The 22,457-nt window shown below is 40.9% G+C and overlaps 1 long non-coding RNA gene across 3 annotated transcripts in view; it reads left to right on the top strand.

Annotated features, from left to right (window-relative positions):
* LOC139032134 (uncharacterized) overlaps positions 1 to 22,457 on the top strand; it is a 162,006-nt gene that overhangs the window by 31,232 nt on the left and 108,317 nt on the right. The gene's annotated exons all lie outside the window — the stretch shown is intronic.

Below are 22,457 nucleotides of genomic sequence, written 5' to 3'. Positions count from 1 at the left end.
TTAGGATGTCATAGTGTTTTAAAATATCTGGCTTAGATCACTTAAATTTTTAAAATTATACTTCAAGTAGCTATTAGCTTAATGATATTATCTATTAATAGAGATTCCTACAGGAGTAAAGGTACCTGCAATTTACATGAAATCAGAAAACTTGGTGTGATTACTAGCATCACAACAAACCCAGCATGACTATTGTAATGACTACATTTCCCATCACTGTAATTATCTCCTAAAACTTTTATTGGGAACATTGATTGCCATTTGCTCACTCATTCACTTTGAGAAAGTGGACTGATGAACACGTGCCAGGAGTGAAACAGTGGCTGTGCAGGTCCTCTGGAAAATACATGCTGGATGATTACAAAATGAATCGTTTGTATCAGCCAGGAGAACTGTCTGATCTTTCTGGGTTCAAAATAAATGATAGATTTCTTATTTCTTTCAATTACTAAGAATTTAAGTGAAGAAGATGAACAGGAGATGGTATTCTAAGAGAAAATGTGAGATGATTATTCCTACTTGAAGGACGTTAGACAAAATGTCACATCCCCTCCCCGCTGTAGTGTATCATTCCCCTTCATGCAATTGAGGGAAGGTGGAGGTTTGGCTCCTTGAATCCGCCTGCTTCTCTCCATTTTCACTGTCAAGTCTGTAAGCCAAGCTGCCATTGGCTCTTGTCTGGACTTCTGCAACTGCCTTTAACTGCTCTCCCCACCTTTCACTACGCTGCTTTCCAATTCATTCTCTCTACTGCAGACAAAGTGCTCTTTCTAAACAGCAAATCTGATCATGTCACTCCCCTGCTTAAAGTACTCAGACTCCCCGAGTCTTTATTCTGGTTTATAAGGCCTTTCACTATCTGACCCTCTCTTAGCTGTGCAGTCTTATAACTCACCATATCCCGGCCACACGGAAGCAGAAGGGCTCTTCTTCCTTACCACTCCCCTCCCACCCTGTCTTTGATCTAACTTCTGATCACCTTTCAGGGTTAGATATTCCCCTCTGCATTCCGAGGGCATCCTCAGCTGACTTCTCTTTGTGCACTTATCACACTGTCCTGAAATTGCCTCTTGTCTGTTTCTGCCCTGTTCTGTAAACCGATGAGAGCAGAGTCTGGATATGACTGGTTCATCTTGTATCCTTAGCACTAAGCGTGGAGAGAAGACAGCCAGACATGGCTAAGAGAGGGAGCAATTCTGTTTTCCAGTTTTGCTTGTTGCTGCTTTTAATGCAGGTCAAAGGCAAAATGTTAATTTAGCCTCAGTGTCTATTTTTAGGCATTGCTCCACACTTTCCCTATACTAGGGATTTTCTTTTTGGAAGATCACTCAAAGAACAGAATGAAAAGTGGGATCGTGGTCCTCATTGGTTGTTCTGAGCATAGGAAATTTCACTGTGGGTGACCATGTTTAGTCTGCCCTCCCAGACCCAGGCAGTGAAGACTAGAGGCTGATCAAACAGAATTTCAGGGTGTGTGTGCGTGTGTGTGTGTGTGTGTGTATGCGCACACACATGCCTGTGTGGGTATTTAGGTGTGTTGTGTTGCCGGGCACAGGAATGGGTTAGCTTTGTTAGAAATGAATGCTTGTGAGTTCTGATAAAGCAGTTGCTGGGCTCTGCTTTCTTTGCCAGAGAATGGCCCATGTGTGTCAAAATGGTATGTTTCAGAAAGGAAAAAGCTGCCAGTCCTAGAAGGTTACCCTGAGATGTATTGATCACTACTCTGGTCATTAAAACTAGCCCAGTTTTAATGACCAGAAAAGGTTTCTTTTAGTCTTTTTGGATGGCTATGTATTTGTGTATATGTGATTAGCATTGGAGGAAACCAATTTAGAAGAATGTAGCTTTTATCAAGAAAATGAAATTGCAGAATATGAACAAGGTAACCCGGAGTATCTAGTTACAGATTGGCTGTAGAGATCTTGATTTGAGTTTTTGGCATTTGTTAAAATTATTTTGAATGCTCATCTTTTTTTAAAAAAAAGCTTTTTTTCTCCCCTCAAAATCTCCCTGTAGCTCCCATTGAACCCTCTTGGGAGGAATGTTACACAAACCTTGCTGGATTGCTTCTTTCTGTCCCAGACTAACAGAGAATTGTGGCAACCTTTTGACATCACTTAACTGTGTGGCTGCAATGGGCACCTTCGAACCGCATGGAGCCCTTTGTCTCACGAATAGTGCAAATTGGGTAATGCGTTTGAACAAGCCTGATGGATTCCAACCAGGATAAAGACAGAGTAAAGAGTGAGGGAAATCTAAAAGATGCCTGTTTCACTCCCTCCCTCCCCTTCCCAATGCTGGATCCGCAGAGTCCAATGTAAGCACCGAACAAGCTGGCTTACAGAGATATCACAGAGCAAGTCTATGTGTCATTTGCATTTCCTGAAAAACAATCAGGTGGTGAGAGCCTGCCGTGGGCTGCTGGCAAGAAATTCAGTGATTATATAGCCACCCAAACAATTTCTTCTTCCCCCACTTTTCCGTTTGGACTTTAATTTGTATCTGTTTCTTTAAGCAAAACAGCTGACTTGACTTATGTCTGACTTCTGGGAAAAACTGAATTCTTCTGGCAGGGGCTAAGTAACCAGAGAGCAGCAAATGAAAATTTCACTCTGAAACACACCCACACTCACCCACACACAGACTTGTGGGCTTGTCCGCAGCACTCTCTGTGGTTTGGAGAGAGAGATTTGGAGAATATTTGTGTATTATTTGCCTTTTTAATTTCCCAGCCCATTTTAAGGGGTCAGAGCTATAAATCTCAACATGGGATGTGGGAAAGAGAATTTTTGTATGATCAAGGGGCATGTGGATTCTTAAAAGTTGAGAAAAACTGTGATGGCGAGAAGTTGGGTTACTTTGTGATTTCTCTCAGCCCTGCTTTTATGGAAAAACCTTGTTAGGGAAGGAGGTCAGAAAGGCAGAGAAACTAACAATAGTTGAATGTTCAGTTCCTGTTCATGCACTTTGAGTGAATTAGCATATTTAATTTTCACAGCAAATCTGCTACTCCACCTATTTACAGATGATGAAAATGAGGCTTGGAAGGATTCAGTAATGTGCTCAAGTACACCCATCCCGTAAGAGCTATCTCTTACGGCATTACCAGCAACATCTGACTCTATAGTCAGAACTCAACCCAGATTTCTCTGATGCCAAAGATAGATCCAATTATATCACTTTAAATCACTGGGGGGAAAATATCTAAACCTACATATCTATGACTGTGGAGTTGCTTCTCCACTTGTCACAGCCCTGTCTTTTCTCTTGCTTCCTTGCTTGCCTGTCTCCCTGCTTTGGAACACCTCATTAATGCTGGGTAGCTCCAGGGAACAACCTGAGTATGGCAGGCCTGCCTTCCTTTTGAAGTTGTGCATGGCACCAGCTTGCATGTTTTTACGCAGAGTTGGGAAGGAACATTTTTTTCTTGTTTTTAATTTATTTGAATTTGAAGGATAATGGCTTTACAATGTTGTATTGGTTTCTGCCATACAGCATGAATCAGCCATAAGCATACATATGTCGTCTCCCTCTTGAACCTCCCTCCCACCCTCTACCCCATTCCACCCCGCTAATTGTTACAGAGCACCAGGTTGATTGAGCTCCCTGTGTTATACAGAAACTTCCTACTAGCTACCTATTGTACATACAGTAATGCATATGTTTCACTGCTACTCTCAGTTCATCCCACCCTCCCCCTCTCCTGCTGTGTCCATGAGTCTGTTCTCTATGTCTGCATTTCTATTCCTACCTGAAAATAGGTTCATCAGTACTATTTTTCTAGATTCTATACAAATATCTTAATTTATGATATTTATTTTTCTCTTTCTGACTTACTTCACATTGTATAACAAGCTCTAGGTTCAGTTTACTGAACTAAAATGAAGTTCATTCCTTTTTATGGCTGAATAATGTTAGATGGGAATACCAGACCACCTGACCTGCCTCTTGAGAAACCTATATGCAGGTCAGGAAGCAACAGTTAGAACTGGACATGGGACAACAGACTGGTTCCCAATAGGAAAAGGAGTACGTCAAGGCTGTATATTGTCACCCTGCTTATTTGACTTATATGCAGAGTACATCATGAGAAACTCTGGGCTGGAAGAAGCACAAGCTGGAATCAAGATTGCCGGGAGAAATATCAATAACCTCAGATATGCAGATGACACCACCCCCTTATAGCAGAAAGTGAAGATGAACTAAAAAGCCTCTTGATGGAAGTAAAAGAGGAGAATGAAAAAGTTGGCTTAAAGCTCAACATTCAGAAAACTAAGATCATGGCATCTGGTCCCATCACTTCATGGGACATAGATGGGGAAACTGTGGAAACAGTGTCAGACTTTATTTTGGGGGGCTTCAAAATCACTGCAGATGGTGATTGCAGCCATGAAAGTAAAAGACGCTTACTCCCTGGAAGGAAAGTTATGACCAGCCTGGATAGCATATTTAAAAGCAGAGACATTACTTTGCCAACAAAGGTCCGTCTAGTCAAGGCAATGGTTTTTCCAGTGGTCATGTATGGTTGTGAGAGTTGGACTGTGAAGAAAGCTGAGCACTGAAAAATTGATGCTTTTGAACTGTGGTGTTGGAGAAGACTCTTGAGAGTCCCTTGGACTGCAAGGAGATCCAACCAGTCCATGCTAAAGGAGATCAGTCCTGGGTGTTCATTGGAAGGACTGGTGCTGAAGCCAAAACTCCAATACTTTGACCACCTCGTGTGAAGAGTTGACTCATTGGAAAAGACCCTGATGCTAGGAGGGATTGGGGGCAGGAGGAGAAGGGGATGACAGAGGATGAGATGGCTGGATGGCATTACTGACTCAATGGATGTAAGTTGGTGATGGACAGGGAGGCCTGGCGTGCTGCAATTCATGGGGTTGCAAAGAGTCGGACACGACTGAGTGACTGAACTGAACTGAACTGAATGTTCCATTGGGGCTTCCCTAGTGGCTCAGCTGGTAAAGAATCTGCCTGTAATGCAGGAGACCTGGGTTTGATCCCTGGGTTGGGAAGATCCCCTGGAGGAGGAAAGGCTACTCACTCCAGTATTCTGGCCTGGAGAATTCCATGGATGGTATAGCCTATGGGGTCACAAAGAGTCAGACACAACTGAGTGACTTCTACAATATTCCATTGTATATATGTACCACAACTTCTTTATCCATTCATCTGTCGATGAACATCTAGGTTGCTTTCATGTCCTGGCTGTCGTAAATAGTGGCAAGCATGTCTTTACACCCACTTAGGAAAGAACATTTTTTTTTTTAAGATTTTTTTTTTTGGAGCAACTTTAGGTTCATAGCAAAATTGAGAGGCAACCACAGAGACTTTCCATCTACTGCCTGCCCCCACACATTCACAGCCTCCCCTGTGTGGGATGTTGGTCTCACACCAGAGTGGTATATTTGTTACAACTAATGAACCTACATTGACACATCATTATCACCTGAAGTGCAGAGTTTGCATTAGCGTTCACTTCTAGAGGTGTACATTCTACGGTTTTAGACAAATGTGTAATGACATACATCCATCATTATAGGATCATACAGAGTATTTTCACTGCCCTAAAAATCTTTTATGTTCCACCTATTCATAATTCCTCCCTTGTACCCCCAGTCCCTGGAAGCCACTGACCTTTTTACAGTCTCTATAGAAATAGTGTTAGTCACTCGGGTGTGCCTGACTCTCTGTTAATCCACCTACTGTAGCCTGCCAGACTGTAGCCCACCAGGCTCCTCTGTCCTTGGATTTCCCAGGCAAGAATACTGGAGTGGATTGCCATCCCCTTCTCCCGAGGATCTTCCCAACCCAGGGATCAAACCTGAGTCTCCTACACTGCAGGCAGATTCTTTACCATTTGAACTACAGGAAAGACCTACAGGCTCTATAGTTTTAATATATATACATACATATATATATATATATATATATATATTTTTTTTTTTTTTTTAACAGCTGGAAAGGTAAGGCTATGGGATGATTTGTTGAGCTCACCATTACTTTTCCATCCATTCAGGACTGGCTTGTATATTTACACTGAGTCAACAATCGACACACATTCATGAAGGCCTGTCATGAGTAAACTGGGAGATACACCTGCCTGGGAGATACAGAAGGACTCTAGCTGCAGTTAGGGCTTGTGAGCAGCTTAACAATCTGGTTAGTGGGATGGACAAGATATAACCATCTCCATACCTGTTTCAATCTCTGTATCTATGTCATTGACCACAAAATTAGAGCAGAGAGAAAAATTTTCAGGGCTTCCAACACCTGCTAATTGAGAAAGTGAGTAAATATAACCAGAAGGTTTTGAAAAGACTTGAAATTGAACATGTTATTTTTTAGAACCTGGTAATGCCTGTTTATTAGCCTTTCATGAGGATAGATAAGGGTTATTTTTTAAAAAAGCTCCTCTTTTGTACAATAGTAGCCTGAATAGTCAGGGGTTGGCAAAGCCTTTTCTGATGTTTATTGGAGCAGCTGTGGAAATAATTTTGTACCATTAGGAATAAATTTGGGATTGGGATTTATTTTAAGGCTTTCAAAAACTGGAAGTGCTCTGGTCTCAGAATTATTTTTTATTAAACATTGTCTCCCTGGCTACATTTTAGGTGCTGGCTGAATTCCTCACAGTGGATTGTGTTAGCATTAGAAATGCTGTTGAATGATAGTAATGACAATAAATTTCATTGGAAAAGAAGCTTATGCTGGGAAAGACTGAGGGCAAGAGGATAAGGGGGCGACAGGGGATGAGATGGTTGGATAGCATCACTGACTCAATGGACATGAGTTTTAGTAAACTCCGGGAGATGGTGAAGGACAGGGAAGCCTGGTAGTGCTGTAGTTCATGGGGTCACAAAGAGTCAGACACGGCTGAGCAACTGAACAACAGCAACAACAATAATAAATACATGTATTAAAGGATGGAATTGGGTTCCAATTCTATTTGGCTAAACTTGATATTTGACTTTGCTGACTCAGTTTGGGCATCCTTAAATATAATTTATATGTACTCTTACCTGGGCACAATCATGCTTGAGAAAAAAGTGAACCCTTGAATACAGGTGCTTTGAATGCAAATTGTTATATATTTCCATCAATACGTTTTACAGATTGACTTCTTAGTCCAGAAGAAAATCTTCCCTGTACTGTCAGTTCAAGACTGACTTCCAAATGAGGATTGAGTAAGCATGGTGGGCGAGGAGGCTGGGAAGATCTTGACTTTCCAGGGGCAGCATTGCCACCTTGCTGCCACCGTGAATGAGAACCGCCATCTTTTTCTCACGGTATCTGATTCTGGAAAGAGAAGTTGCACGTTTTGCTCCCAATACATAGCCATGTACCCCAGCCTCTTTCTCACCCCATTCTCACTTTCTCTTCTCTCAAGCTCACTAATTCTCTGTTTCCATGGGAGCTTCCAAGAGAAATGGAGTGAATCATTCAGCAAAGAGAAAGCACCAACCAAACATCAACCATCAAACACCTCGAATCCTCAACACTGATTTAGAATCCACTTCCTTATGGTTTCTCAGTAAGACTATATAACAATGTACAGAGAAGAGAAAAGTGGTTCATCTAATGAGGGCCAAGGAGACAAACAGAAATGTACTGCATATACTCTGAGTCAGGGCCCAAGGGAAATATACAAAATATGAAACTTGGTTTTGGTCTCTAGGAGCATAAAATCAAGTAGGGAAGAAAAGCATGCTGACAGTGTATGAGACAGGATGAGACAGGATTTAGCTCTTACCACAGTATCACTTTGCTTCCATCTCCAAAATACAAAGCCCTCTTTCCTGGCTCTCAGGGCTCCTGGAAATCCATATGCCATCTCTTTCACTGTCCACAAAAGTATGCTGGTAGCAGATGGACACCTTGTCTAGGTGATGGAGCCACAATCAAGACTGTCTTCTACAGTAGACTCTCTCCCAGTTCAGTTCACAGGCACTCCCAGTACCATAAATGGATCCTCCAGTGCTTGGACATGAGAGGTTCAGATTCTTGGTCTCAGAGTCCTGACCTCTTTTCTTTCTCTGTAGCCCTGGCAGATTCATCCCCAGGGTCTGGAAGTGTCTTTTCATATATCTTTCTTTTGTAAAAAAAATTGATTTTGTTTTTGGCCTCACTGTGCAGCATATGGGATCTCAGTTCCCTGATCAGGGATTGAACTCATGTTCCCTGCAGTGGAAACACAGAGTCTTAACCACTAGACCAACCAGGAAAGTCCTTAAATCTTTAAAACACATAATTTACGAGTTTGGAAAAATGGAACCACCTTCCTATTCTCATTATGTAGATACCCTGATGATGATTACTATCTTAAGGACTGCTGAGCTGATCTTTCTTCTCACCTCCTGTTAAAGGGAAGAAAAATAAAGAAAGAAAATGAGAGCACAAGAAAGGTCAATTATCAAGTAAGCAAAAAAAAAAAAAAAAAAAAAGTGCTGAACAGCAGCAAAATAACAAACATTTTCATATACCTTATTCTATTTAATCTCCATAATAAAGACCACAAAGTGGTTGTTATTCTTCCCATTTTATTGAAAAAAAAAAAAAGTTGGGTCTCATAGGAGTTAAACAACTTGCTCAAAGTCACACAGTTAACAGAGCCAATACTGCTTATATTTCTGTTGTCCAGGACAGTATTCCTTCTACTATAGCTTCTCCTAGGTCAAAAGAGGAAGGACTTCCTGTGAGTTGGAATGTTCTCAGGGCAGGTTTATGAGGAGGAGGTATCTGAACTGGCTCTTGACTGAATTACAGGCTTTGGCTAGACAGTGGAAGAAGGCAAACCTATTTCTGGACTGGGAGGATTTGCATGACTAAAACCACAGGTTGGGAAAGTGGAAGGTGTATTTGGAAGACTATGTGTAGTCTGCCTTGGCTGGAGAGGAGGGTTCTTTCATAGGATGAAATGGCATCCTGCCAAAGAGAGGAGAACAATGAAGACGGTTCTGCCATTGTTGCAATTTGGGAGTTTCAGGCACCTTTGTTAAATGAGGATAAACAGGGCTGACCTTCCCTCATAGGCAGTCTGGGATTCTGAATCATCAGTGACTGGGAAGTGGCATGCTCCATTATTTGAGGCATGATATTATACCCACCAGCTATTTTGTGCAGTTGAATTTTTGTTCCATTGAAATGATTCTCTCAGTGTGAGCTCAATAGCAACGGGCATGATGGTGGTTTTTCTGTGTTGCCAGAAACTAGGTCTGAATTTCTTCCAGCGCCTCCTGCTCTAAAGCACCTCTTATGATTAATTAACCTTTTGTGGAGTAACTAGGACATCTGTGTGGGATGAGATGTACTTTGGTCAGACTTCAGTTTTCAGTTGTTCAGCAAGAGGGTAATTAATTATAAGAGCTGAATCTGAACAGAAGATTGTTGGAGGAAATCCAAATGAAGCAAAACATCTAATTATCAATGAACAGGAAGGTTTTTTTTTTTTATTGTTGTTGTTGTAGGAGTGAATAAAATACTTAATGTGATGTAAATAAGAGATAGTAACAACTTAAGATGTCTTCTTGTAGTGTACACATAATGCAAAAAGTGTTAGATATTTGTATTTTTGGAGATACAATACAATGAACTAATTGTAGCTGGACAAATAGGAAACAGAGGCCAAGTTAGTGTCTGAAATAAATATGTATTCCCTCTGAGATAATTGTTATGTTGACTTTAACAAGGATATATCTAGAATCATCTGGCTATTATTGCCCCTGACAAATAACAGTAAACACCTCTTGTCTAGAGAAGCAGGTTGGATTAAGATGCAAAATAAGAGATAAAATTCAGAGCTAAAAACAGTTTAAAATCAATTTCTTTAACATCAATGGTTACTGTGATAGAGATGTAGCTAGCTTTTTGAGGTGAGTCACCTCTAGCTTTTAACTCACGTCTACTTGATACAATCTCCCCAACCCCCCACTAAGCCTGACACAGCCAGAGATTCTAGCTTGACTTACTTAACTATGATGAAGGGGGTACCTTAGTGGAAATGTGAGAAATTTCCACTCTCAAACAAAATGATTCTCAAGGTGTTGTGCACATTCACCCATAACTTCTATACAAATGCTGCATGATTCAATTTCAATAGGGGAATGTGATTCTGTTACCAGAAGGGGGGACCCTTCTAGGGCCCAAGAATGGACTCCTGTCTAACATTAGGAAATGAATTGTCCAAGGAGACACATGTGCTGACAAAGCAAAAGACTTTCTTGGAAAGGGAAAGTGGAGAATAGGAGGGTAAGGGAAGCTAAGAGAACTGCTCTGCCACGTGCCTCACAGTCCCGGGGTTTATGGTGGTGGGGTTCCCCTTCCAGGTTATCTCTGGCCAATTGTCTTGCCTGTGTCCATATTTGGTCCAGTTCAAGGCCATTCCTGGCAGTGTGTGCATCTCCCAGTCAAGATGGATTCCAGTGCAAGGGTTTCTCCGAGGTTGGTAGGATATATTAAGGACTGGGGTCCCCTCCATCTTCTTGGCTCTTCCCAAATTCTTCTGGCTGGCAGTAGCTAGTCAGTTCTGAGTCTCTTATCAGGACCTCCTGTTGTGAGATAACTCACAAAAGCGGTTATTATCATGCCTGGCCAGGGCTGGCAGTTTTGGTCAATGGTTCTGTGACAGCACTAGCTCATGTTTATAAATACTATCAGGCTCCCACTGGTATGAAGATGCTGTATCCTCTCTTACCTATTTCTTCTGCTGCTGTCAGATAATTTCAATTCCTACTTTTCTTTTCTCTCTACTTCTGCTGTCCTGTGTTAGAACTTGCTGCCTACTCTTTGTGTCTCTTAGTTATCATAACTTTCCATTGTATGCTGTTGTTGGGAGACAGTCCTTTGTGGGTCTCTTGCGTTTCTGCACATCTTTCAAGCAGAGGCACTGACAACTTATTCGCGACCATCTTTTCATGAGTGTGTATATGGTGAGCAGACTTGGAAGATGGAGACAGTGTTTCCCTCTGGAGCAGAGGGCAGCTTCACTTGCCATTCAGTGTAGTAATATCTCTCTTATGGGGGCAAAGATAAGAAGGTTTGCTAGTAACTCATTATGAAAGATTTAGGTTTCCTGAGTTTGAATTTTCTCAGTGTTAATTGCTTAGTTGTGTCTGACTCTGAGACACCATGGACTGGGGCCCACCCAGGCTCCTCTGTCCACGCAATTCTCCAGGCAAGAGTATTGGCTGCTGCTGCTGCTAAGTCACTTCAGTCGTGTCTGACTCTGTGCAACCCCATAGACGGCAGCCCACCAGGGTCCTCTGTCCCTGGGATTCTCCAGGCAAGAATACTGGAGTGGGTTGCCATTTCCTTCTCCAATGCATACATGCATGCTAAGTCGCTTCGGCTGTGTCTGACTCTGTGCAACCCTATGGACAGCAGCCCACCAGGCCCCTCCATCCACTGGATTCTGTAGGCAAGAATCCTGGAGTGGATTGCCATATCCTTCTCCAGGGGATCTTCCTGACCCAGGATCGAACCCAGATCTCCTGCACTGTAGGCAGATTCTTTACCATCTGTGCCACCAGGGAAGCCCTGAGTTTCCGCAGCTGTGATGCAGGTCCACTGCATCACCTGGCTGCTCTGTGTCACCCTTTTGGTGACTAAGGGGTGAAGGACAAGGGGAAACCAAAGCAAATATGAAGTTTACACCGCCTGCTGTGCTGTAACAAGGCCCTTGTCTCTGATTCAGGTGTCTTGTGTCTCCTGCCACCATCCACAACAGTGTGGCAGGATAAATTGCTAACTTGCAAGAAAAATCAGATTTCTTCATACTTTTTGACATGTATGTCTTACGTTCAAACTCCCCCAGAGAATCTGACTGGGTCAGGTAATCACCATCTGGTACAGAGGACTCCTGTAATATTGACTTCTTTTTTTCCCTTCTAGTTTTATTGAGATATGATGGACATACAGCACTGTATAAGTTTAAGATGTACAGTGTAAGTATTTGACTTGCTTGCATCATGAAATGATTATCACAATAAATTTAGTGAATATCCATCATCTCATATTGATACGAAATTAAAGGAATAAAAAAAGTTTATTTTCCTTGTGATGAGAACTCTCAGGATTCACAATCTTAACAACTCTCATATACAACATACAGTAGTGTTAATTATATTTTTCACATTGTATATTCCATCCCTCAGACTTTTTCTTATAACTGAAAGTTTGTATTCAATACATTCGACTGCCTTCATCCAGCTTCCTCTCCCATCACTGAACTCCCAGATAAGACCCTCTTATAGGCTGGTCAGTAGATCACTGCTTTTGGATCAGGTACTTGTGCTTCAACCAGTCATCTGTGGCCAATTTTTCAAGGTCACTTTGTTCAAATATTGGAAACAGTGAATGAGGGACAGGAGCTCATTGAAAGAGGATGTGAGCTTGGCAAACCCTGTAAAGTTCTCAGAAGCAGACATTATACTTTGCACTTTTCATAGACCATCTAGGAAAAGTTACTGAGAAATAGCAAATTCACCTTAACTCTCCTTCATAATCTGGGATTTGCAATATTATATTAGTTTCAGGTGGCCAACATAGTGATTTGATATTTTAGATTATGCTCCTTTTAAAGTTGTTATAAAATATTGGTTATGCTTCCTGTGCTGTATATTATATCCTCTATCTTACTTATTTTATACTTTGTGGATCTTTTCAACAACTACTATACTATGACATGATCCATGGTTGGTTGAATCCATGGATACAAGACCATCACTATGGAGGGTCAACTGTAAAGCTACACATGAATTTTTGATCGTTTGGGGGTTCATGCCTCTAACTCTGCATTGTTCAAGTGTCAACTGAACACAACTTTATGTGTGGAGGTTATATATTAATATATTATACGTATTCTATATCTATACATATGTGTTATTGTTGTTGTTCAGTCACCCAGTCATGTCCGAGTTTTTGCAACCCCATGGACTGTAGCATGCCAGGCCTCCCTGCCCTTCACCATCTCCTTGGAGTTTGCCCAAGTTCATGTTCATTGCATCAGTGATGCTGTCCAGCCATCTCATCTTCTGACACCCTCTTCTCCTTCTGCCCTCAGTCTTACCCAGCATCAGGGATTTTTCCAATGAGTCACCTGTTTGCGTCTGATGACCAAAATACTGGAGCTTCATATTCAGTATCAGTCCTTCCAGTGAATATTCAGGGTTGATCTCCCTTAAGATTGACTGGTTTGATCTCGCTGTCCAAGGGACTTTTAGAAGTCTTCTCCAGCACGATAGTTCAAAGGCATCATTTCTTTGGCATTCTGCCTTCTTACGGTCCAGCTCTCACATCTGTACGTGACCACTGGGAAGACCATAGCCTTGACTATATGGACCTTTGTTGGCAGAGTTATGTCTCTGCTTTTCAACACACTGTGTATACATATAAAACTTATATTTTATATGTATAAACAGTAAGTGTATAAAATATAAATTTTATGCATATATACATACAAACATACATATAAAACATATACAATTTCCACACACACATACATATTTCTATCTATCCACACACATACATATAATCCACATATTCCTATCTACCCATATACCTACCTACATATATCTATGTTTATCTATCTATATTTCTGTTGAGAGATATTTGTTATGAGGAATTGGCTCACGAGATTTTAGAGGCTGAAAAGTTTCACAGTCTGTCATCGTCAAGCTGGAGATTCAGGAAAGCCAGTGTTCTAATTCAATCTGTGTCCGAAGACCTGAGAGCCAGGGAGATTGATGGTATAAACACCAGTCTGAAGATAGGAGATGAAATGTTACAGCTGATGCAATGAGGCAGGAAAGAAAGGCAAGTTTTTTCTTTCACCTTTTGTTCTATGCAGGCCCTCAACTGATAGGATGATGCCCACTCACACTGGTGAGAGTAATCTACTTTACTGAGACCACCAATTCAAGTGCTAATCTCATCCAGAATATCCTTACAGCCCGCCCAGGAATAGTGCTTAATCTGGGCACACTATGGCCAGTTTAGTTGACAAAAAATCAACTATCACAGTCACCAGGAGGGAAGTTAGCTTGAAAATAAAAGGGATACTTGGAGGAAGAAAGAGCCAAAACAATAGCAAAAATTGGAGCGAGAGCCCTAATCAAATTATCCCCAAAGTCTATATAGTTTCTGGGCATGTTGCTTATGTAAGCCAATAAATTAACTTTACTATTAATATCAGTTTGAGCTGGATTTTCTATTACCTACCAACAAAAACATCCCAAGTGATTCATGTAGTAGTTTTCATAGCATCTGAAGTCACTCAAGGATAATGTTGGAGGTTACACAGGTCATACAGACATCTTTCTGAAGTTGGGAGGGTGCATTTTAGTCCTGCAGAGGTCAGATGCAAGTCTCAGAGGTGCAATTCACTGTTCTTTCCAGTGCCAGGGATGATATTACCCATAAACTGCTGTGGAATGAATCCATGAATACTGCCTATTGCTTTTCATAACTTATCTGTTATTTCCTGACTCTGATCACACCTGCTTCATCATTGTTACTGGGCTTTTGCTGCAGAATTTGGAGGATGAGATTAGTTACTGAAGAATTAAATGAAAAGACAAAAAAATCATGTTGTTTCCACAAACAGCAGTGACCCACGTCATCTTGGCCTCCACATTCTTTAGGGGTGGGTTTCCATACCGGTGATTCAGCAGGCCAGGCCATACTACTTAATCAGAAGTTATAATTTTGGTTTGAACTGTTCAGTGGTCCGTTATAGTCCAGTTTACATCTTGTGGCAAATGGAGAGATTAATCATTTTGCTGGAGTACAATCTTATTTTCTTCAGAAAATAATTAGACCTAGAGCTGTGTTTTAGATCTCAGCACTGCCCTTTGGTATATAAAAGAATATCCTCTTTCCTAACTGAAAACTAACAGATTAAAAAAAACAAGTCAAGACAGAGATGGCCCTATCCCATGTACAGGAATCACTACCATCTGTTATAAGTGGAAGTACCAACAAGAACCACACCCAAAATGAGAATAATACAGCCTAGCTAACCACGGCTGAACCATGTTAAAATGATGAAGAATCCTGATGGGAACGCAGGTTAATACTCCCAGCTTGCCAGGCCACATGCTTGCTGATATCAGGATTTTCTAGTAGATGTGGAAAACTGTTGAAGTCAGAATATCTGGGTCAGCACAACTGAATGTGCACTGACAAAAATCTAACATGAACAGCCTTCCCCAATGTGTTCTTTTCTTCTCTTTCAAATGCTCTGTGATACTTGAAGAATGGAATGACTTCTCGAAATGTGGCCCGTGGACAGCAAAGCCAAGTTGCAAGTTGGTAACAGGGTTCTTAGGCAATGGTGGACTGTCTGGGAATAAGGCACAAAGGCTTCTCCCCAGAGGTGCATCATTTATACCAGCAAACACACCCACAACCCTTAAAATGTCTTTCTGGAATCTCAAAGGTTGTTCAAAGGGAAACCCAGGCCAAGTAATTGTCTTATAAGTAGAGCTAAATCCAAGGCCATGCATCACTGTGGAGAACAAAAACCTTGTTGGAATTTTAAGCAGAAAAGGGCTCTTTGTCCTGGTCAAACTTGAATTCAAAGAAATCCTTTGGTTAAATTCTCCATGGTTTTTCCAATTGAGTTTCATTTCAATATTCATTATTTCATTAATATAGCTTTATGTACATTTATTTTCTTAAAATAAGTCTATCTCCATTCATTTTCTTTAGTATTTAGAAGTCCAAAATACTATCATGCTATCATCACTTTCTTTCCAGTGTCAAGAAGCATCTTGACAGGTTTAGATTGCCAACTGACTTTTCTCTTCTGATCAGAAAAAGAATCCTGTTAACCATTTCCCCATAATATTCTTCTCAGCAGTAAAATTCACAGCAAGGCTACTTAATTTCTTAGGTGCTCGTTTTTTCTTTCCATAAATGAGACTGCCAACAGATAGCCATATAATGGAAATCACCATTGACTCTCATGAATTATCTCTACCTGAGCTTTATCATCTGCATCAGAAAAGCATTTTCAATATCTTCTGTCTTCCTGGATGGTCTGTTTCTACAAATTCTCTTCACTGTGCTTCTACCTTCTTGTGTGTACATTTCTGTACAGGAGTATATCCCTTTATTCTTATTAGGGCTCTTGAGTGTACCACTTTGCAGTATTCTTTTCTTCTCTAGTGTCTTTTTTTCTTTCAAGCATGGATTTATTCCATCCAGATGGTTCCAAGAAGGGGAAGCACATCTTCTAATTCTTCTCATGCCTCTAAACACCGCTTAACATGTTGAAGATGGAGAATAAATATGCTTCCCCAGTAATATCAGTTTCCCAGTCCTAGCTTCATTTGCATTGGTTTCCTCTCCTTTAAATACATCCCTCAAATTCATTTTTTATAATTAATATTTAAATTGTTTAAAAGCCATTTGCAGCCCTCTTTTTTTTTTTTTTTGCAGCCCTCTTATAAGCTAATTTCACCTTGTTGCAAATATATTGAAACTGGATCTGATTAGAAAGGAATCTTAGGTGTATGGACTATGACTGGATATATTCCTTGTTTATCTTAGCATCTTGTTTATGCTCTTTTTGTTGTTAACGCTCTAACTGGTTTATTAGATATGCTTAACTCAGTAGGGTTTAACCAAGAAACGTATTTATCTTTCTTTCTTGATAGCCGTTAATTATACTTGGTCAGTTTTCTCTGCCTCCTTGATGACAAATTGAAGAAATCGCATAGCTTTTCAGTCAATTTCTAGGTGTTAATAAATAGGTTCACTCTCAAGTATTAAATGGCAACTTTAATATCTCATCTAACTGAGGCTCCCTCCCCTCCTGTGTCCCCTCCACTGCCCACCCAATGCTCAGAGAAGAAAAGAGCCCTGGGCTGGTGGGCTTCCCAAGTGGTGCTTAGCAGTAAAGAACGTGTCTGCCAATGCAGGAGACATAAGAGACCTGGGTTCTATCCCTGGGTCAGGAAGATTCCCTGGAGGAGGGCATAGCAACCCACTCCAGTATTGTTGCCTGGAGAATCCCATGGACAGAGGAGCCTGGTGGGCTACAGTCCACGGGGTCGCAAACAGTTGGACACGACTGAGGCGACAGCACGCACATGCACTTGGCTGGTGGCCGGGCTGTGGGGCAGGTCCTAGCTTCCCTTTGCTTCTCCACTTTGCTCTTTCCCTCCAGGTGTCTGCTCAGAAGGCTGTTGCTTCCATCCTCCTCTGAGTCAGGCTGGCAAGTGGGGAGGACAACCAGATGATGACAGTTTCTTACTTGCCTGGTACTGGTATAAATGATCCCCTTGTTCTCTCTGGCATATGCCCCAGTGCTGGGATTCTCTCAGGAGTGTTTCATGACATCTTTGTCCTGCACAGGTCACGTATTCTCTGGCTTACCTCTGTGATGCCCTCTGAGTTTCTTTGCTCTGGCTGTGTACCCTACTGAGTGTTTTTTGGGGTCCCCGTGTCCTGCTACCTGAGCCCTTCAAGACAGGGCTAGCCTGGCTCCTCTCTGTGGCATTCAGATGGTCCAGAGTGCCTTTATCCTACTGAGGCAGGTAGAAGCTCAGCATGCTCACTCTGATGTCATCTCTGTTTGTTTATTTGCCAGGAATAGCTGCTGTCTTGGTGGACAGTTCAGATTCTCTTAAAAATTTCTAGCCTCATTCTCTGTGATCATGAGTCATGAATTAAGGTGCTCTTATTCATGTATTCAAATGGTTGCGCTGCAACACTTTATAGTTGGCTGGGAGTTTTGCATGGAAGATGGGAGGCAGAGCACTCCCCCCACCCCCCAGTTACCTTCTCCATGGAAAAGGGATTGGGAAATCCATTCCCATGAATTTTTCTAAAGAATCTTTCATTTTATTTTTCCTTCTAGGCTATGGGCTCAAGTTCTCAGGACAGGTTTTGGCAACATCTAAGCTAGTCCTATAGGGAGGATTTTTGGATTATAGGGTGTGAAGTTCCTTGTTCTCAGCTTTGGTTCATCAGATGAAATTCCAATTACTTTGGAATTAATTAATGTCATGATGCAAAACAGCTTTTGAGACTGAAAGTTTTATGTTTCTCTAGTGAAAACTAAAGTATGAATGCACATTCTTTCAATGTTTATTCCAGATTCTTCTATAGGGTTCTTATAAATGAAACAAGGCACTTTGAAAGCTTAGATGTTTCCTTTCTAAGTTTAGTATCACACTGTATTACCAAAGTCAGTGCGTATGATTAAAGAAACACGAATTAGATGGATAAAAATTAGTGTAAATTTGTTGAGTGATATTTGAGTTTGGATTTCTTTTACTCCTCTTTTAATTGGTCAGTTATTTTCATTGAAATATTACTTGGTTGAGAAACCTACTATAAAGTAGGCTTCCCTGGTAGCTCAGTTGGTAAAGAATCCGCCTGCAATGCAGGAGACTAGGGTTCGATCTTTGGGTCAGGAAGATGCTCTGGAGAAGGAAATGGCAACCTGCTCCAATATTCTGGCCTGGAAAATCCCATGGACTAGGAGCCTGGCAGGCTATAGTCCATGGAGTCTCAAGAGTTAGACATGGCTTAGAGACTAAATCACCACCGCTGTAGAGTAAAACGTATTGTCTGTGATTCTTGACTTTAGAGAGTCTAGTTTCTGATATGGTTTAAAGGTGTCTTACTGCAGAGAATTGGATTCGCTTATTCGCACCAATGGATTTCGAGTCAGGTAAACTGCTTAGGTTCATGATTTAGGACAAGGCATTTTTATGGGACTAAGTAGTACTATTTTTAAATTGAGAACATATTAGTGGGTAATTTTTAAAGTCTTTCAGAGCTCTAACAGTTTGTGACATTTGGATAATATACATTTGTGTCGGTGTAAATTAAAAAAGACCAGCTTAAAAAATAACTGCTCTTTAAAAAATATCTGATTCAACATTCACATTAGCAATAGTGTTGTTAGACAGAATTTCATCATTCATTATAATTCATATAGTCTTTAATTTTATTACTTAGTTTTGCTATACTTTCAATAACAGAAAGCTTAATGATCAGTGACTTTTTTTTATGATCAGTGACTTTAAACATTTAATCTAGCACTAGCATTTTCCCTTCGCTAGTTGTGAAGCAAGTTACTGTTTCCTTCAGAATATATACTAAAAATAAATGTTATTTATTTATTTTATAGACTTCTTGATACTAAATATATTTCGTTTTCCCATCTGGACAATGGGTACAATAACAGCCAAAAAAAGCTAAGCATGTCTTCAGGGAAAGCATTCCTCAGACCTTCTTGCCAGAGAATGTTTCACCAAGTCACAAGACAGGGAACGCCCATGACTCTTCTTTCCCCTCAAACTGACATCTAATCAGCTAGAAAATCCTTGGCTCAACTCCAAAGAGAGTCATGCATGCTCTTACCACCGATTCTATAAATTCTTGCCCAGATTAAGCAGCCAAAGTGGTCCTTAAATCCATAAACCAGGTCACCTCCATCCTCTCCTTGGAAGCTTCCAGTGGCATTTGTATGCAGTTTGAATAAAATCCAAGTTCCTTGTCAGGGTATATTAGTTAAGATGGTGGTAAATAAAGCTCAAAACATCCATGGCTTAACACATGAAATTTTACCCCTGGCTCGTGTACCAGTTCAGTGCAGGTGATCCTGGTTTTGAGCAGATCTCCTCTGCTGATGATTCAGGGACTCAGGTTTGTCATCTTGTGGTCCTGTGTTTTGCTAGCTGCCTCAGAATCTTCTGCATGGGTGGGAGAATGGGTGGGAAAGGTGCACCCACTTAGATGCTGTGGCACTAATATGGCTGCATTACAATGCTCACATTCCATTGGTCATACAACCCCCCCACTAGAAGCTATGGGGGCTGGGAAATGTAGTCTCTGGCAGGAACCACATCCCAGGCACCTCTCTTCCCTCTGGAATGGGTGCATAAGTTTTTAGGGGACAGCTAGCCATTCTGCCATACACAGTCTTGAAATTCCCCCCAACTGTCCCGTCTACTTCCCTAGCCCCCTCTCATGCACTTTTCCCTGCTACATTCCAGCCACACTAGCTTTCTCTTCTCATCTTAAGCTCATCCTTGCTTTAGGACTTTTGCTTTTTCTTCCTCCTGCCTGGAAAGGTTTATCCCCAGACCTTTTTCTGGGCCATTCTCTTTAACTCTCAAGTCTCCATTCAAATATTGATACCATCCCCTCAGGAGTTCACTATCTGACTGCCAGTATAGTCCTCTCCCATGTCACCAGGTTTAGTTATCTTCACAGCAGGAGTCAACTCTCTGGAATTATCTATTCTGATTACTTAGTTATTGCCCATTTTCCTCCCTGCTCTCACTCCTTCTGCCCTACTCCCCACCCTTACCATGTGCCAATGTAAACTCTGTGCCTGACTATCTTGCTTACTCCCCTATGTATTTCCAGCATACAGAACTTCACTGGTAAATATAAGTCACTCAATACATATTTATTGAATGAATCTTGAGTCAAAATCCACAAAGAACAGTTTATATGGGAAGGCTGGCATCACTCCACATTTTCAATCACTAGGATTCAGCTCAGCTAATCAGTCATTCAACCGATACAATCACCTATCTCTGTTGCATTAAATCCTCATTGTAGTACCCCAGAAGAATCTAGTAGGGTATGTTAATCCAATGAACAAATCTAGGGCCTGTTAGAAATCCATTTTTGCAAGACTTTTAAAACTGTACTTATGTCTCTTGGAATTTTAAAGCAGTCCTTTTCTGGCTAAATGTGAATATGCATTACAGGTGGTACACTTTACTTGTGAACGATTCCCATTGCTTCTAATAATACAACCGGGGAATACAAATGAACCAACACAAAATAATTCTAATGGCTGCTCCACCAGTCAGTTTCAAAACTGCTAATGGAACCTGAGACTTTTGAGTTTTTCATATACTCAGAATATTAGAATGACTATTTACTTCCAGTTCCCTACTATTTCCAGAGTGGAAACTCAAAGCCCTTTTGAATATTCTTGATGAAAGTATCCACACAATTGTGTTTTAAGAAGATGTATTTTACTCTACTGAGAGGTGACATACATGGGGGAGTAGAAAAATATTTATTTCAGAGCCCCAAGCCCTGAATTTGAATACTTTGGGTGTGCCACTTACCAATTGTGTGACCTTGTGTAGGTATTACACAAGGGCTCCAAAATCACTGCAGATGGTGACTGCAGCCATGAAATTAAAAGATGTTTGCTCCTTGGAAGAAAAGCTATGACCAACCTAGACAGCATATTAAAAAGCAGAGACATTATGTTGCTGACAAAGGTCCATCTAGTCAAAGCTATGGTTTTTCCAGTAGTCATGTATGGATGTGAGAGTTAGACCATAAAGAAAGCTGAACACCGAAGAATGATGCTTTTGAAATGTGGTGTTGGAGAAGACTCTTGAGAGTTCTTTAGGCTGCAAGGAGATCCAACCAATCTATCCTAAAGGCGATCAGTCCTGAATATTCACTGGAAGGACTGGTGCTAAAGCTGAAACTCCAATACTTTGGCCACCTGATGTGAAGAACTGACTCACTGGAAAAGATCCTGATGCTGGGAAAAGTTGAAGTCAGGGGGAGACTGGGACGACAGAGGATGAGATGGTTGGATGGCATCACTGACTTGATGGATGTGAGTTTGAGCAAGCTCCAGGAGTTGGTGATGGACAGGGAAGCCTGGCGTGCTGCAGTCCATGGGGTTGCAAAGAGTCGGACATGACTGAGCAAATAGACTGACTGTGTAATTTTTTTCCTGTGCCTCAATCTGTAAATAGAGAAAAAAAAATCTGTCTCATTGGACTTTTGTAAGGACCAAATATGACTGGTTAGTCTAAAGCCAGCACTTAGTAGGTACTTAAAGAATGTTAGTTTTTTTCCTTCATGGTATGTGAGTATTTCTTTACTCAACTTAGCTCAAAGTTCTTTAGAAGAAAAAGCCTGATGGGACAATTGTTCAAAAAAAAAAAAAAATATGGAACAATTTTACACAAAATTTTTCACACACACCCAGGAGCAGATTAGAAATGTTGGAGTCACCTCTTTTTCAATTGATTATACATTTAATACGTTATAAGTGTTATTGATTCTACTCCTGAATTATCCATAGAGGCCATCCACTCCTCCCTGGACTTCACTTCTGATTTTCTCACTAAGATAATTCCCAACTGGTCTTTTTAGCTCCTTTCTCTTTCAACTCCATCTTCTACATTGTGTCAGCATCATTTTTCTAAAGTTCAGATATAATCATACTACTTTTCTTCTTAAGTCTCGGTGATGGTGAATTTTATGTGTCAACATAAAATTATGTTGTTTAATTTTTAAATTACGATGTTTAATTTTATGATTGTGGGTTGCCCAGGTGTTTGGTTAAACATTATTTTGGTGTGTCTGTGAGGATGTTACTGGAAGAGATTTGAATTGGTAGACTGAGTAAAGCAGGGTGAACACTGGTGAAAATCATCCAGTCCACTGGG

The sequence above is a fragment of the Odocoileus virginianus genome, chromosome 30 (assembly GCF_023699985.2).
Source record: "Odocoileus virginianus isolate 20LAN1187 ecotype Illinois chromosome 30, Ovbor_1.2, whole genome shotgun sequence".
NCBI lineage: Eukaryota > Metazoa > Chordata > Mammalia > Artiodactyla > Cervidae > Odocoileus > Odocoileus virginianus.
Note: the sequence above shows the minus strand (reverse complement) of the source record. Positions and strands in the feature narration are given on the sequence as shown.